We start from the raw sequence: 14,688 nt of genomic DNA, 5'->3' as shown, positions 1-14,688 counted from the left end.
TACATCCCATTGGCTACTTGTCTTGGTTTCGAAAGACAGGTGCCTGCTAAGGAAAGCAGGAGCCTCCCCTAAAATGGAGAATGGAAATCTTCTTCATCTCTCTGAATTGCTATGAATTTTAAATTAAGGGGCTCTCAGGCAAAAAATATGGGAGCAGGAAATGGCAGTTCCTTAATAGGGAAGAAAAAAATAAAAGGATAATATAAAACAATGCAATACACTAGAACAACACTGACAGAGTCAGAACTTGACACCCTGTTGGTCAGGGTGTTGGTAGCAGTCTAATTGGAAATGTGGCTGCAGACTTCTTGAAGTGTCAGGTGTGGTTCTGTTGGAGCAGGAGATCTTGTAGAAAAGGGTGTATGCTTTTTCTGAAGATCTAGTGGAAGAAGAGGCAGCTGCTGTTCTTCTGGGAAATTTAGTGGAGAAGCTGTGCTGGTGTTTCAGAACTTCTGGATTATATCTGTGTAGCAATGCTTGGCTCCTCCCTCTGGGTGGAGCATCTCACAATGGGATGCTATGGTTTTTATCAGTCATGCAGTGGCGTTCAATAGCCTGTTATCAGCAGATGTCTCCTCCCAAGGGAGTAGTGGTTGTCATCACTCAGAGAGAGAGATAAGACAAACTGCCCACTTGACAAAAGACAACTCCCACACAGATAGTAATAGAATACATCTTGCCTTGCAACTTAGAACGCAACTTTATGTAGTCTGGACACTTTGCTCCAGACCAACGAACACCTCCAGTTCACCCTTGACAGCTACCCAGGGCAAATTTCAATTCATTTACCAAAACATAAAATAGCTGTGCCTAAAGTATCAATTATCAATTGATGATCTTGTCCTTTCTGTATTTTCCCATTCTGGCAATATTTTGGATAATTTCCCCTGGCTGGTACCTAATGCCCACAAGGAAGATTGCAAAGGTTGTTGCAACTTAAGGATATCACTACCAGGTGCTGTCAATTTCTTCATTAATACTTCAGAATCCATTGTATTTAGAAGCCCTAGTCCCGTTCCCAATAATCCAGTAAGGTCTTTCTTCTCTCTGGACATATAAAGCATACGCTTCTGCAGCCACATAGTCCAGTCCATAAAATCAGTTCTTAAAAATGGAGCACACTCAGGCCAAATGGCAGAGGCATTTACTTGCATTGCCATCTCTACCCTATTTTAATAATCAATTTTTGAATTCCAGCCTTCTTAACAGTATACGGTCCAGTTTTGGTCATTATGGGAACCATGGGATCTAGGGTGATTTGAGTAGTCATGGTTTCTCTCAGTGTTGGTACTGGTTGAGTAATTTTAACCCTATGCATTTGGGAAGCAGTACAAAACTGAGTTATAATATAATCAATCTTAAAATCCTTGATTGCACAACCTTCTATTATGAGTCTAAATTTTGGGCAATTGGTTAAGCATTTGTCACAGCATCCAGGGCCAATCTGAATAAGTTTCATGGATTTTTGATGAAATTCATGGAACCCATCCTGGACAAACACATATTCCCATCCCCAAATATTTCTCCTTTCCCACACACTTGTATTTGTAACTTTTAGCATCTGATGCAGAGACTTACAGGAGTCAGAGCCATAGGCTTTCACGTGGCACTTATCTATACCAGTCACATTACATAAAAGTGATACTGCATTCGCTGTGGCTATAATGATAATCACATATGCCCCAACTCTCCAGGCTACACTCCCCTGATTATCCATTATAACTACAAACTTTTATTCTTAAACTATGCTTATCATATTACTCACACCTTATTTATTCTCCCGAGAAAGTTTTCATTTCAGTTTGCTGTCACCCGGTATATCTTTCCAGAGTCCCTCGGGAGCCTTCTTCCCTTGGGAATGATGGATCCAGGCACTCTGTTCCTTATACTTGATTGCAGTAAAGATGGTGAGGAGCACTTGGAATGGTCCTTCCCACTGCAGTTCCAGAGTCTTCTCTGCAAAAGACTTAACATATTGTCGTGGTTTAGGGCAAATTTGGAGGAGAATGTCCAAATTAGAGCCCCTCCAGTAAGCAAACCCACACAGCCCCTCCCCCCAACCGGTTCGGGAAGGATTCCTCGGAGAGGAGTGGAAAGAACCTGTTTATGTAATAGGCACAGCACACCCAGCACACAAAATGAACAATATCAGATGACACCGCTCTGAAAAGAGATGACAAATTCAGAACGTCTCTCTTGGGGGGGTGGTCACTCTGTTCTCAGTTCCTCCGGTGCTGGGGCAGCTGCTGCAGGCCACAAGATGCAGAATCTTGGCGTTTCCCAGGTCCCAGTCCGGAGCAGGTTCGAAATGGTCAGAAAAAGGAAAGGAGAAACAGTCCAGGAAGAAATTGGACAGTTTAGCTAAACTAGCTAATGAGCAGAAGCAAGCAGAAGCGAAGCAAGCAAGAGCGAGAGAGAGCAAAGTGAAAAGCAAAAGCAGAAAAAGCAAGAGCTGCAGTCTCTGTGTCCCGCCAGGCTGATAAGAAAACCAAAACAAAACTTTCCCTCTTCAGAGCCAGTCTTAAAGGTACAGAACATAATATCCAACATTAACAGAACACATGAATGGGGATACAAGCATCATAACCTCACCCTGGGACACATATACATAATCCCCAGGCTGTACATCATATACTGGTCCATCTAATTCTCTGCTTCGAGCCCCAGCCACATGTTTCTCAATTTCTCTAAGTTGTTTGTTTAGGGCCACCGCATATTTGTGTAGGGTTTCTTCCCCTGCTTGAGTGGGTGTTGTCCCTTCTTGAATTCCATATGGCCTTCCATACAGTATTTCAAAGGCACTCAGTTTCTCCTTTCTCTTGCTTTGGTCTGGATTCATAATAATGCTAATGGAATGTCAGAACCCAGGATATTCCTCTGACTGCCCTGAAGGACTCGAGACCCTGGCAGGGGGCTCAGAGACCTTGGCATGAAGTCAAAGACACCCATGCCTTCAACTTTAACCCATGGAAACAATTACCAACTTTGTGCAAAGATGTACAGGCCACAAGAGTTTGAATAGAATGATAGTGAATTTAGCACCGGGTAAAAATGTAGAATTTGGGGGTTTTTAGAATGGGGGTTCAAGAAGCAAGATGGAGGAATCTGGGCGTGTTCTGTCTTTCTCCTTCTTCTTCTTCTTAGCCTCCATCTTCTGCTGTGATGGTGGCACTTTTGCATTGCTTTATTAGAGTAGAGACAAACTGTCTAACATAGGTGACAGGTATTGGAAAATTATTGTAAATAAAGTGCACCTAGTTTTTAGTATAATAAGATAGCACCACCCTGAGGGCGGTCAGTGTGCCTGAACCCGACCCGCTAGACAGACCTCAGCGGGTCAGAGAAAGAGTGTTAGAGATAAGAAAAAATGAACAACCTTGAGAACGAGAGCCAAGGAATCCCTTCTTCTTCTTCGGTCTCGGGGCTGGGAAAAAGAGACATTCTAACACCTCGGGGCCATCTCGACCTCAGAGACCCCATCAATGGAAGAACCTGAGGCCAAGGTAACTGCACCTCTTGTCTCAGTATTATTATTTGCTGCTTATGAATCACTTATCAAGTGATTCATTTTTTCCACTTGACCGCTTGACTGAGCATGATATGGAGTATGAAGTTCCCAGTCTATGCCTAAATGGTGGCTAGTTTGCTGCACAATTTTTGAAATACAATGTGGCCCTCTAGCTGAGGACATTGTGGCTGGGACTCCAAAATGCGGTATTATTTCTTGTAACAATGCTTTGGTTACCTCCCGCGCTTTGGCAGTTCTCGTAGGGAAACCTTCTGGCCACCCTAAGAAGGTATCTGTTAACACCAATGGGTATCGGTACCCCCCTTTCCTGGGCACTTCTGAAAAATCAATTTGCCATTGCTGCCCTCAGGTCCATAGCCTTTCCCAATTTGCCCAAGTTTTGGTTCAGGAATATTTCTGAGATTAGTTTGGAGGCAAAGGGTACATTGACGAGTCATCTGAATCAGTGTACTTTGCAAGTTTCTGGCTAGGATTCTGTCTTTCCAGTAATTATACAAGGCATCTATTCCCCAGTGTATTTTCTCATGTTCGTCTTTGACTAATGACCAAAGCATGGAAGAGGGGATCACAAGCCTTCCTTTCCCTTCATCTGTAACAGCCCATCCCTCTTGATTATAACTTCCATTCTCTTTCTCAATCAGCCTTTTTCCTTTTTTACTCTACCTTGGCTTACCTTCAATAGAATTTTGTCCATCTATGATTAACGCTGCCTCATGTGTCTCAACAACCTCATCTTTAGCTGCTTCTTTTGCCTCTCTGTTGGCCAGCTCATTTCCTTCCCTGATTCAGAGCACACTTTTTGGTGTGCCTTGATGGGCATGATGGCTACCTTTTCAGGTAACTGGACTGTCTCTAACAGTTTTATTATCTCTTGTGCATGTTTAATGCTCTTTCCTTGTGAGTTCAAGTCCTCTTTCCTTCCAGATAGCTCCATGTGCATGGACTACCCCAAACGCATACCACGAGTCTGTGTAAATATTGATTTTCTTTCCTTTTGCCACCTCTAAAGCCCAGGTTAAGGCAATTATTTCAACCTTCTGTGCCGTGGTGTTGGTTGGTAAGGATCCAGACTCTATTACCTCTTGCCTTGTGGTAACTGCATACCCAGCGTGCCTTTTTCCGCTGACAACATAGCTGCTTCCATCAGAAAACCAGGTCTCAGTGTCCTTGAGAGGGATGTCCATCAGATCTGGGTGACTGGAGTAGGTAGCTTCCATAGTCTCCAGGCAATCATGGATCACTGGTTCTCCCATACTACCACTGAGGAAAGAAGCTGGGTATCATAATGTTAGATTCCACAGTTTGTTCTGTGGAATCATCTTGTTCTACCCTTATGGCTTGGTATTTCAAGAATCTCTGTGGGGAGACCCAATGTCCCCCGTTGTTGCAGTGCGGTTTCCTGTTTGACCCGTCCCAGCCCCCTCAGGTGCGCCAACCTTTCCTCCTCCCCCTTTTGCCCTCCTGCCTAAGAGTTGTCCATCAATCTTAACATTCCAGCAAGGCATCGAATGGTTGGCAGAATTTCAAAAGATGCCCCCAGGTCTGGGCTCATTGGCCTGTATATCCCCTGAGCCTTCCCCTCCTCACTCCTGGTTGGCCCTCACCTGTCCCTCCCCTCCCGCTGTCCCCGGGGCTTAAAAGGATACGAGACCATGCGGCCGGTGTGTCTGTCTGAGAGCTGTTACCACATTCAGAAGTCTACCATGCTGAAAGAAAACTCTGGATTTAAGCTGTACGGCAGAACCCGCTTCTTTTCTCTTCACCGTCTGAACCTTTTCCATCAAAGGTAAACTGAGTTCCTATTTTGCCTGGATTTGTTCTGAGCGCCCAGCTGCAGCACCCAGCCGGCCAAAGGTATCTCTGTGGTGAAAACACCACAGCTGCCGCCTTTGGTCCAGCAGCAAGGCCAGACAAAGCCAGGCAGGACACACCCAGAAACATTCGGGGTCCAATATTTAATACCCCGTTTACTTCCAGCATTGCAGACACTGTGTGGGACACTAGCACAGTCCTCTTCTGGCCCAGGGTGAGTTTACGTGCTTCCTGGATGTTCACTGCCACTGCTACAACCGCTCTGAGGCATCCTGGCCATCCCTTAGCCACTGCATCCAGTTGCTTAGAGAGGAAGGCGACTGCCCTGTGCTACGGGCCCAGATCTTGTGCCAGTATTCCCAAAGCAATTCCATGCATTTTGTGAGAAAACAAAAAAGAATGGTTTGCTCACATCGGGAAGTCCTAGGGCTGGAGCTGACACGAGGCCTTCTTCAGTTGGCTGAAGGCTTGTGTTGCTTCTTTTGTCCATTGGAGATCTCTGATTCCTTCCGTGATCAAGGCATACAGGGGTTTGACTAACAGTCGGTAATTATAAACCCACAGCCTGCACCACCCGGTCATGCTTAAAATGGTTCTCAGTTCTTTACTGTCTGGGGCTTTTGGGGTCTGGCATATTGCTTCCTTGAGATCCTGTCCTAAAGTTCTTTGTCCAGCACTAACCTCGTAGCCCAAATAAACAACTGTTTGCTTCACCATTTGGGCTTTCTTCTGGGATACTCAATACCCCTGTAGGCCCAAAAAGTTCAAGAGACTTTCCACCCACTCTATACATGGCTCTTGAGTTTTGGTAGCTACCAGAAGGTTGTCCACATTCTGTAACAGCTCTCCTTCTTCTGATGGAGCTTCCCAGGATTCCAGATCTTTTGCAAGTTGTTCCCCAGATGTCGTAGGGGAGTTCTTGAAGCTGTGAGGCAAAACTAACCATGTGAGCTGGGTTTTGTGTCCAGTTTTGGGATTTTCCCAGTCAAATGCAAAAATTTTCTGGCTTCCCTTATGGAGAGGAAGGCAAAAGAAACCATCGTTCAACTCAAAAACAGTAAACTATGTTAGTTCAGATGTTAAACGAGTTAACAGAGTGTAGGGGTCAGGTATAAATCCTCAGTTATCTTATTAACAGCTCTTAAATCTTGAACTATTTGGTATGATCCATCAGGCTTTTTAACAGGTAAAATAGGAGTGTGGAACTCAGACTGACACTCTTTCAATAGCCCTATCTGTGAAAAGTGTTCAGTTACTGGGCTAATCCCTTCTCTGTCTTCCTTTCTCAAAGGATACTGCTTGACCCTAACCGGTTGTCTTCCTTCTTTAAGCCTAATTTGCACTGGGGGTGCATTCTTTGCTCTCCCTGGTATGTTAGAAGCCCACACCCCAGGAAATACCTGATCCAGAATTTTCCTATGAATCTCACCTTCACTTTCAACTTTAGCCTCATTGGTTATTAGCATCAGGCTTAACATATTGTTGGTCCTTAACTGTGGATATTCTCAGTTCAGTCAAAGAAAGAACAGAGATAAATTCTCCCAGGCTGAGCCTGGGAAACTTAGAGAAAAGATTTAAAACAATTATTCTCTCTCTCTCTCTCTGTAACCATTGTTTATAGAAATGGTTCTCCAGAGTGTGCTCTTCACAGTTCACCAATAGTGTGAGAGGTTTTTACTTTGAGACCAATCAAGTCTCACCTTAGCGAGTCACATTATAAAAGACCTGCTGCCTTCATTAAATTGCCTTCTGATTCACCTTCTGAAGACTGGAGTCTTTCATTCCGTCCCTGACTCAACAGCATCACTTAACCTCCTTAACCTCCACAGTAATCTCTCCATTTGCTTCTAATTGTTCCAATAGATCTCTACCCAAAAGTGCTGATGGAGTATTGGGTAAATATAAGAACTTGTGAATTCCCCACTGTTTCCCAAGTTTATATTTCAATGACCTACAAAAATAAGCTCTTTCAAATTGGCCAGTTGCCCCCTTTACCTTGACATCATCATCTGTTACTGGCATTAAAGCTTTATTTAGCACCAAAGATGTTGCCCCTGTGTCCATCAGGAAATCCATTTCCTTTTCTTTGTTCCCAAGTTTCATTATAACCAGAGGGTCTCCTAGGGTAAGATCCTCGGGTCCACATCAGTCTTCCTTAACATGGGCAACCTCCACCCCCCTTTTTGATCTCTTCTTTGTTCATCACCTTTTCTTCGTTCTGGGCACTGGTTCTTCCAGTGTCCAACTCTCTTGCAGAATGCACGTTGATCTCTCCTTAGCCAAGGTGCTCCCTGCCTTTGTGGCCTTTGTCCACATTTCCCTTTTTCTTCTTCCCTTACTACTGCTAATACTTTTTTCATCCCTTCTTTGCACTTTTCTTCCTGGTTACTAAATACTCTTCATGCCTCCTCTAGCAAAGTCTCTAAATCTCATGCTGTCAGACCCTGTATCTTCTGAAGTTTGTATCTAATGTCCCCTGTAGATTGTCCTAAGAATAAACTCACTAGATGTCATATCCCTTCCTCAGATTCAGGATCTAAGGTTGTAGAATGACACATTGCAGCCCACAAATGTTCTAGAAATTCAGAAGGTGTTTTGGAGGGACCTGGCTTAATTGTATATAAGGCTGACCACTTCATTGTTCTAGGAATTGCCCTTTCTAACCCCCTTACTATGAAGTCTTGATAATCCTCTAGTCTTTCAACATCACTACCATCATTAGCATTCCAATGTGGATCCTGAAGAGGAATGTCATCTCTTCTATCACTCTGTATATTCTACAAGCATCTTCTGCTAAGCCCCCTGCTACCTTTAACATCAATTGTTTTTCTGTTTCAGTTAAGGCATCCAATAACAACTGGAGATCTGACCAATCAAGTCAATGCTGTTGAATCATAAACTTTAATTCCTTTGCAACACCTATCGGGTCACTCCGATAACGTTTAGCAAGCTTTCCTCAACCCTCTAAATCCAGTGTAGAAAAAGGAATTTTCGCTAACATTGTCTTCCCTTCAGGGCTTAGTGCCTCCCTCAAAGGTGCTTGTATCATTTTCTTAGTGTGTTTCCAAGTCCAGGAGGCTATAGGACCCTCTGGAGGGGACTCCTCTCGTTCGCTGTCTCTGCTGGGTAGTTGGAAAACTTGAGGAGTAGTTGAGGTGGGGGATAGAATAGAAACGGGAGTTGAACTTGACATAGAAGCTGAAGTTGCTTCAGCTGGGCTTAAAATCAGAGCTGGAGTTGAAATAGTAATAGCTTTGTTTAAAGCTGGAGCTGGGGCTGAAATAGTAGTGGCTTTAATTGGAGTGGGGGATGGAATATGAGCTGGAGTTTGGACAGAGGTGTTAGGGGGTGGAGCAAGAGCTGGAGTTGGACTTCAGGGTGAAGTCTTAGCAGGTAGAACAAAAGCTGAAGTCTGGACAGGGATGTCAGGGGGTGAAACAAAAGTTGGAGTTGGAGTTGAAGGTGTAGTCTCACAAGGTAGAACAAGAGTTGGAGTTGAGGTTGTTCCCAAATTTGCTGCCTCTCTCTGTCCCCCTTGCTTCCTAGGGGGTGGTTCAAACAGATCCCCCAACTCTTGCTTCAGTGAGTCAGCTGGGTATACCTCGTCTGGGTGTGTGCAGCACTGATTTATGGAGCATGCATTACAACACCATTTCAGCCTTCCCCTGTTAGCTTCATTATCTTTTTCCAGGGCCAACACAAAGGGGTTAGAGGGAGGCCTGAGTCCAAAATCCCTCTGCCACTCAGGGTAATTCCGGAGGGAGAAAAACATGTCAGCATACATCACCTCTTCCCATTCTTGCTCCCGCCTCAAAAACAACATATGCTGTAACAAAGTCTCATAATGTAGGGTTCCAGTTGGGGGCCACCTGACCCCCCCTTCGAGCCTATAGAGTGGCTTCCACTGTGTGGAAAATTTCACAAGGGTCCTTTTATTTTCTATCCCTCCATACCCTACTAGTTCCTTCCAGTGTGCCAAATACAACCTAAAGGACTACTTTTGGGGATCTCTTTACTCTGGTTGCTTCCCATCGAGCCCAAACCAATGAAGCAAAGGAGTTCCTCCTGTCTGTCTGGCCAGATTGGATTCTCAGACCAAAACTACCCCTATTATAATTACAAACACAAACCCTGTACCTAAAACCACAAGTGAGCCCTTAGCAAAGGCTCCAAACAAACCAGTTGAACAACTTCACACTCAACGTGTGCTACACTTACAACTTTTGAAACAAGTTGGCAACGTTGCCTCAAAAATACATCACAGCTCCAAATGCGACTACAACAACACAATCTTCTTATTCCCGCAGGAAACACTTCATACAATCTAACAATATAGAAATACATTACACTGAAGCACTCAATTTGTATATTTCAAATTCCACAAACATAAACACCCTTTTACCATGAACACCGTCTGTTACCATAAATTCCGTCCCCCATAACTAAAATGCAGACACACACACAGTCACAGTGGGAAGGGGATTTTATTAAGGATCATGCACCCCACTCACTTTGTTTTTCCCCAGCTGTTTCAGTCGCCCAAAAAGGGAACCGTGGGCCCAAACTTGCATCATGCTAACAGCACGTCTCAACAAATGCTCTCACAATCGTTCTCACTGTCAGGACACATTCACAACAACAGAACCACATTAGACCAGGATTTGCCCTTATGACTGGTAGCCCCAATTGCTACCCAACTGAGCCCTCTACGATGAAACAAATGGCAAAATCCCCTTCTTTCAGAAACAAAAGCCCAAGCTCAGTACAATGGTTCAACAACTCTTTCTGCTGACAACCAGATTTCAACTGCAACTTCAGCCTGCAAGCACACTACAGAGGCACAAGTTGCGCATGGAACGTCTCCCACAGCTTAACAAATGGCCTTTCCTGACCACATGTACACCTTAGAGATCACTACTCAAAACTGTTTAAATTTTTTAACGTACCGTTTTGTTCAGTGTTTTAGTAGTCAGAGGTCCTTGTCTCCTGCTGGATGAACAGGCTGGGCAGCAGAGGCTGCTCTTCCAGGAATATCCCTGGGCTTACCCCGAGGACGTCCATGTCCTGAGCTGCTCTCACAGCTGAGCAGTGTCTCCTCCTGCCTTGGCTCGCCAATTGAATCGTTAAAACCGAAAATCACAGACAAAGACTCTCTAACTTGTCAAAGTTAGAAAGTGCTATGTTTATTACACCGGCGGGTGGCACCGTGGGGATAGTCCCCAAATGTGTGATTGTGCCACACAAGGATTTTTGCCTTCCATTATTTCCCAAAATAATACATATGCATACCCCCAGCACCTCCAATCCCCTCTCTGTAATTAAAATGAGTTTATTAGTCCTTCATGCCTCCACAATTCTTCCCTTGAATTGGGTGGGTGATCTCAAACTGGGTCAGTGGTCCCAGGGATTAAGTCAGGAAAGTCTTTGTCAGGTCTCTGGGACCCTCTGGCATGATCCAAGCCCCTCTGCTTCATGATGGATTGACATAGAGTCCAAGTGATGGGCATTGTCCTGTTGGTTTCAATAATGGCTCCTATAATGGTTCACTTGCTCCACTTTCTTTTACAAATGAGCTCATAATATAACAATTAGCTTTAGGTTAAGCATCTAATAATCATTAACCTATCGCTGGTGTATCTAACTTCAATATGAATTGGCTCTAACCCTCAGCTGAAATCTTAACCATTTAAAATGATGATTCAATTGGTTGTTGCTGTTGGCTCTGCCCCTTTATAGCAGTATATAACCCTGGACCTCTATATCCCACTGTCTTTGTTCCTGGACCCTTTCAGAGTGTAGGTGAAATAAACTACCACTGGAAACCTAAACAATGACCCTTCCTGCCTCTGCCATCGTCGATATTAAGCTGCTGTGTGTGAGCGTGGTATTTGCTGTGTGCTTGGTGGTGCGCTCTCCTTGTGGGGACACTTTAGGAAGACTGCAGCAACCAACCATCAGCCCACACTGCAACATGCACCCTCCTGGAGCTCTCTCCAGCTGGCAGAGGAGAGGAGCCGAAGGGCTGAGCACTTGCACCAAGCCCTGCCATACTTGGACAGCCCACAGGAGATCGTGCAACAGGAAGGCATCAGGTTCATCAGGAAACCACAAGCCAAAGATCCCCTTCATTATCCGCCCCACCCAGCCCTGCCCTCCTGTGCCCTGCCCCAAACTTCCTCCCCAACCCAACCCCATCTAAGCCTGCCCTATCCTGCCCTGCCCTGTTCTGCCCTGTCCTACTCCACGCAACCAAACCCCACCTTGCCCCTCCCCACTCTGCCCTGCAATCCCTGCCCCGGTGCCGAGGGCTCTGCTCCCTGTGCGCAGCAGGGCTGCCGTGGCCACAGCACACACTTTGATTTCAGGCCCACGTGGGGCAATAGTGTCCGCTAGCTTCGGGCTCATCCCCTTGCTCCCTGCTCCCTCCTGGCCATGGCCAGAGCTGGCTGGCATGGCCCTGCCTCAGGGGTCTCCTTGGCTCCCTAAAGATCCGGGATCTGACCGTGCCTCTGTTCCTCTCTCTCGCAGCCCTTGAAGACAAGGCAGAGGACATCAGCCCTGCCACCAGAAGCCTGGCTCTCGAAACAGCCTTTGTCCTCCGGGCTGTGGAGAGAGCTCTGAGCTCCAGGCTCCATCTTGCAGAAGCTGCAAGATCAGTTTCACAGGGCCCGCAAGAAACGGCCTTGTCCCTGGGGCCACAGCTGGCTGTGCTACTGGAGCTCTGAGGAGAGCTGATTTGAGAGTCTCTCTGTCTGCTGGGGCCATCTGAGCCCCAGGGGCGATTTTTCTTTTCTTTTCTTTAAGATTGCTTTATTCCTTCTTTTTTGTTGTTCTTTAGGATATAAATATAGAATGTGTTCTAATACCCAGACTCCCAGGAGCTCTCTTTGGTGCCCAATGTCTGCAGGGCACGGGGGAAGAGGGGAAAAGGGGTCCTTGTGCCAAGCGAGCAGCCCTGGTGTGGAGTGGGAAAGGAGAAATGGCCAGAAGCCCCTTGGCCTTGGGTGGTTCTGCTGAAGCCTTTGTGCTGGCGACAGAGCGGCCGGGCAGGGGCCGGAGCTGCAGGGATCCCTGCCGGACTGGTGCCTGGAGATGGCCACAAGCCCTCCTGCCCAGCCAGGAAGGGCCATGTGTGTCCTCCTGCCCGTGTCTTGCTGGCTGCATTGCTGAGGCCTCTGAGGTGCCTCTCGATGTGGCTCCTCTGGAGCTCCCTCGGGGCTGTTCCACTGCCGGGCAGCTTGGCCGGGCTGGGGGAGAGCCTGAGGGGATGACGGGGTGATGGGAGGCCATGAAGGGATGAGGTGCTGCAGAGGCCCTGATGGGACAAGGAGCTGGGAAGGCACGAGGGCCCTGTGGGAGGGAGTGGCTGGCAGGAGGCTCCAAAGGGACAGGAGGCCCCTGAGGGGCCGGGCTGCTGGGAAGCCCTGAGGAATTGGGTGTCAGCCTTGTTCCTGACAGCCGGGCGCTTCCCCAGAGAGGCTCCCACGCCTGGGGCAGAAGCCCTGGAGGCTGGGCCTCAGCAGGAGGGTGGGGACCCCCCGAGGTGTCCAGACTGGCCTGGCTGGGGACAAGGAGGGCAAGGGGGCCCTGCCGGGGCACGGTCACTGCTTGCTGCCAGGGCAGTGGGCAGAGCAGGGCTGGCGGCCAGCCCAGGCCCCCGCGGCTGCCCAGGCCATGGTGCTGAGGATGAGGCCCTGCTGACACGGAGCTCTGGGCCCACAGAGCTTCTGCCTCTGTGGCCAGGGTGGCGATGTCTCCTCAAGCAGGGCTGCTGAGTCGCTGATGCCAAAGCGGCTCTGGACGCCACAGAAACAGCACCAGAGCGTGCACAGGAACAGCAGCAGCCCCAATGCCGGCACCTGCTCCAGGAGGCGTCTGCAGCAGCCGCCATTCCAAAGGGGCCATACTCTGGGCACTATTGCGTGTGATTTAGCAAAAGCCTTCAGCGCACTCAGCCACAATGGCTTTCCCTTGGCTTGCCAGCCTCACAGCAATGCTTGGCAGCTGCCGCTGCAGCCTGTGCCCCTGACTAACTACAGTGACTGTGCTTGAGGGCAGACTCGCCCTCCACTGTCAGGCGTCCCAAGGCAGCGGCATTGATGCCATCGTGAGAGGCAGCACGAGCCCTGCGCTGCAGCTGCCGTCCCTCTCCTCTGTGCAGGCACCTTAAAAACATGTGCATGAGCTTCCAACCTAAATCCGGGATGGGCTTGGAACAAAGGAAGCAGTAGCAGGCGCTGAAGAAAGGCAGGCACTTGTGGCCAACATTCAGGGCTGGAGGGAAGCACTTTGGTGTCTGCTGAGGACATGGCTCGCTTCACAAGCTCAGGCTTTTCTGCTGGAAGATCCTGCATTGCTCTTGCTGGAGCCCCTTCCCTACCAATGCAGGGGCTTCCATTTTTTCCTGGATCAAGTCTGGTGGACCTGTGGGCAACAAGTCTGTCCCGTGTGCATCTGAGAGCAGAAAAGAGCAGGACATGGCTGCTTCCAGCACTTGTCTTGGCCGTGCCTTCAGGGGGCTGGCAGCATCATCAGAGACACAGAACAGCTTCTCCTGCCAGAGTTATCCCTATCCTCTGCACTTCCCCAGGTGTCTGTCTTGATGTTCACCGGGGACCTCCCTGTTTGTGGCCGTCCTTTGCCATGCTCAGCAGGCAGCCAGTTGTGTTTGCACGTGAGCTGCCACAGGAAGACACACAGTAAGTGGAGCGTTGAATAGCAGAGGCTGGGCCAATTCTTTTTCTTTCAGAATGCAAGAAAGACAAAAAAGCAAAAGGAACATGACAGTGTTTTGGTGGAGTCTCTTTGTCCTGTGAAATTCTGTAGCTACTGGTCTTTCTGTGCTACTGCTAATCCCTTCCTTGAAAAGATCATTCCAGGAAGCAGCAACATCATCTGACACGTTCCAAGTGTTGCCACCAGTTGCTCCAGGTGCTCCTACCAAGAGCCCCTGTAGGATGGAGCCCAGGCCCCAGTGCACAAAGTCGGCTTTGGCTGCCCTCTGGCAGAGAAGCCCTCTGGAGGCACAGGTCCCTGGGGCAGGAGATGGGCACCAGCGCTGCCAGGGGCTCAGGGGGACTCTGCTTTGGCAGGGACTCTGCCACACCTGCTGATATCAGGGCTCCCTGGGCCCCAGGGCTCAGAGCAGCATTTGTGCTCTGGCTCACACATTCCTTGTCTCTGTCACACGGTCACACTTATCACCAGTGTCACTGAGTCCTGTTCAGACGATGTCTTTGCCTTTCAGAGTCACTTTGCATTGGCATGTGGGGCACTGATATGTAATACGTTGTGTCCAAAATTTCTGCAGGACCCCTGTGGAACCAACCCCCACCCCTCTGTTCACC

This window comes from Agelaius tricolor, unplaced genomic scaffold (genome assembly GCF_023055355.1).
Source record: "Agelaius tricolor isolate 1412-34295 unplaced genomic scaffold, bAgeTri1.0.p SCAF_23, whole genome shotgun sequence".
NCBI classification, from domain to species: domain Eukaryota; kingdom Metazoa; phylum Chordata; class Aves; order Passeriformes; family Icteridae; genus Agelaius; species Agelaius tricolor.
This window is presented reverse-complemented; position numbering follows the sequence as displayed.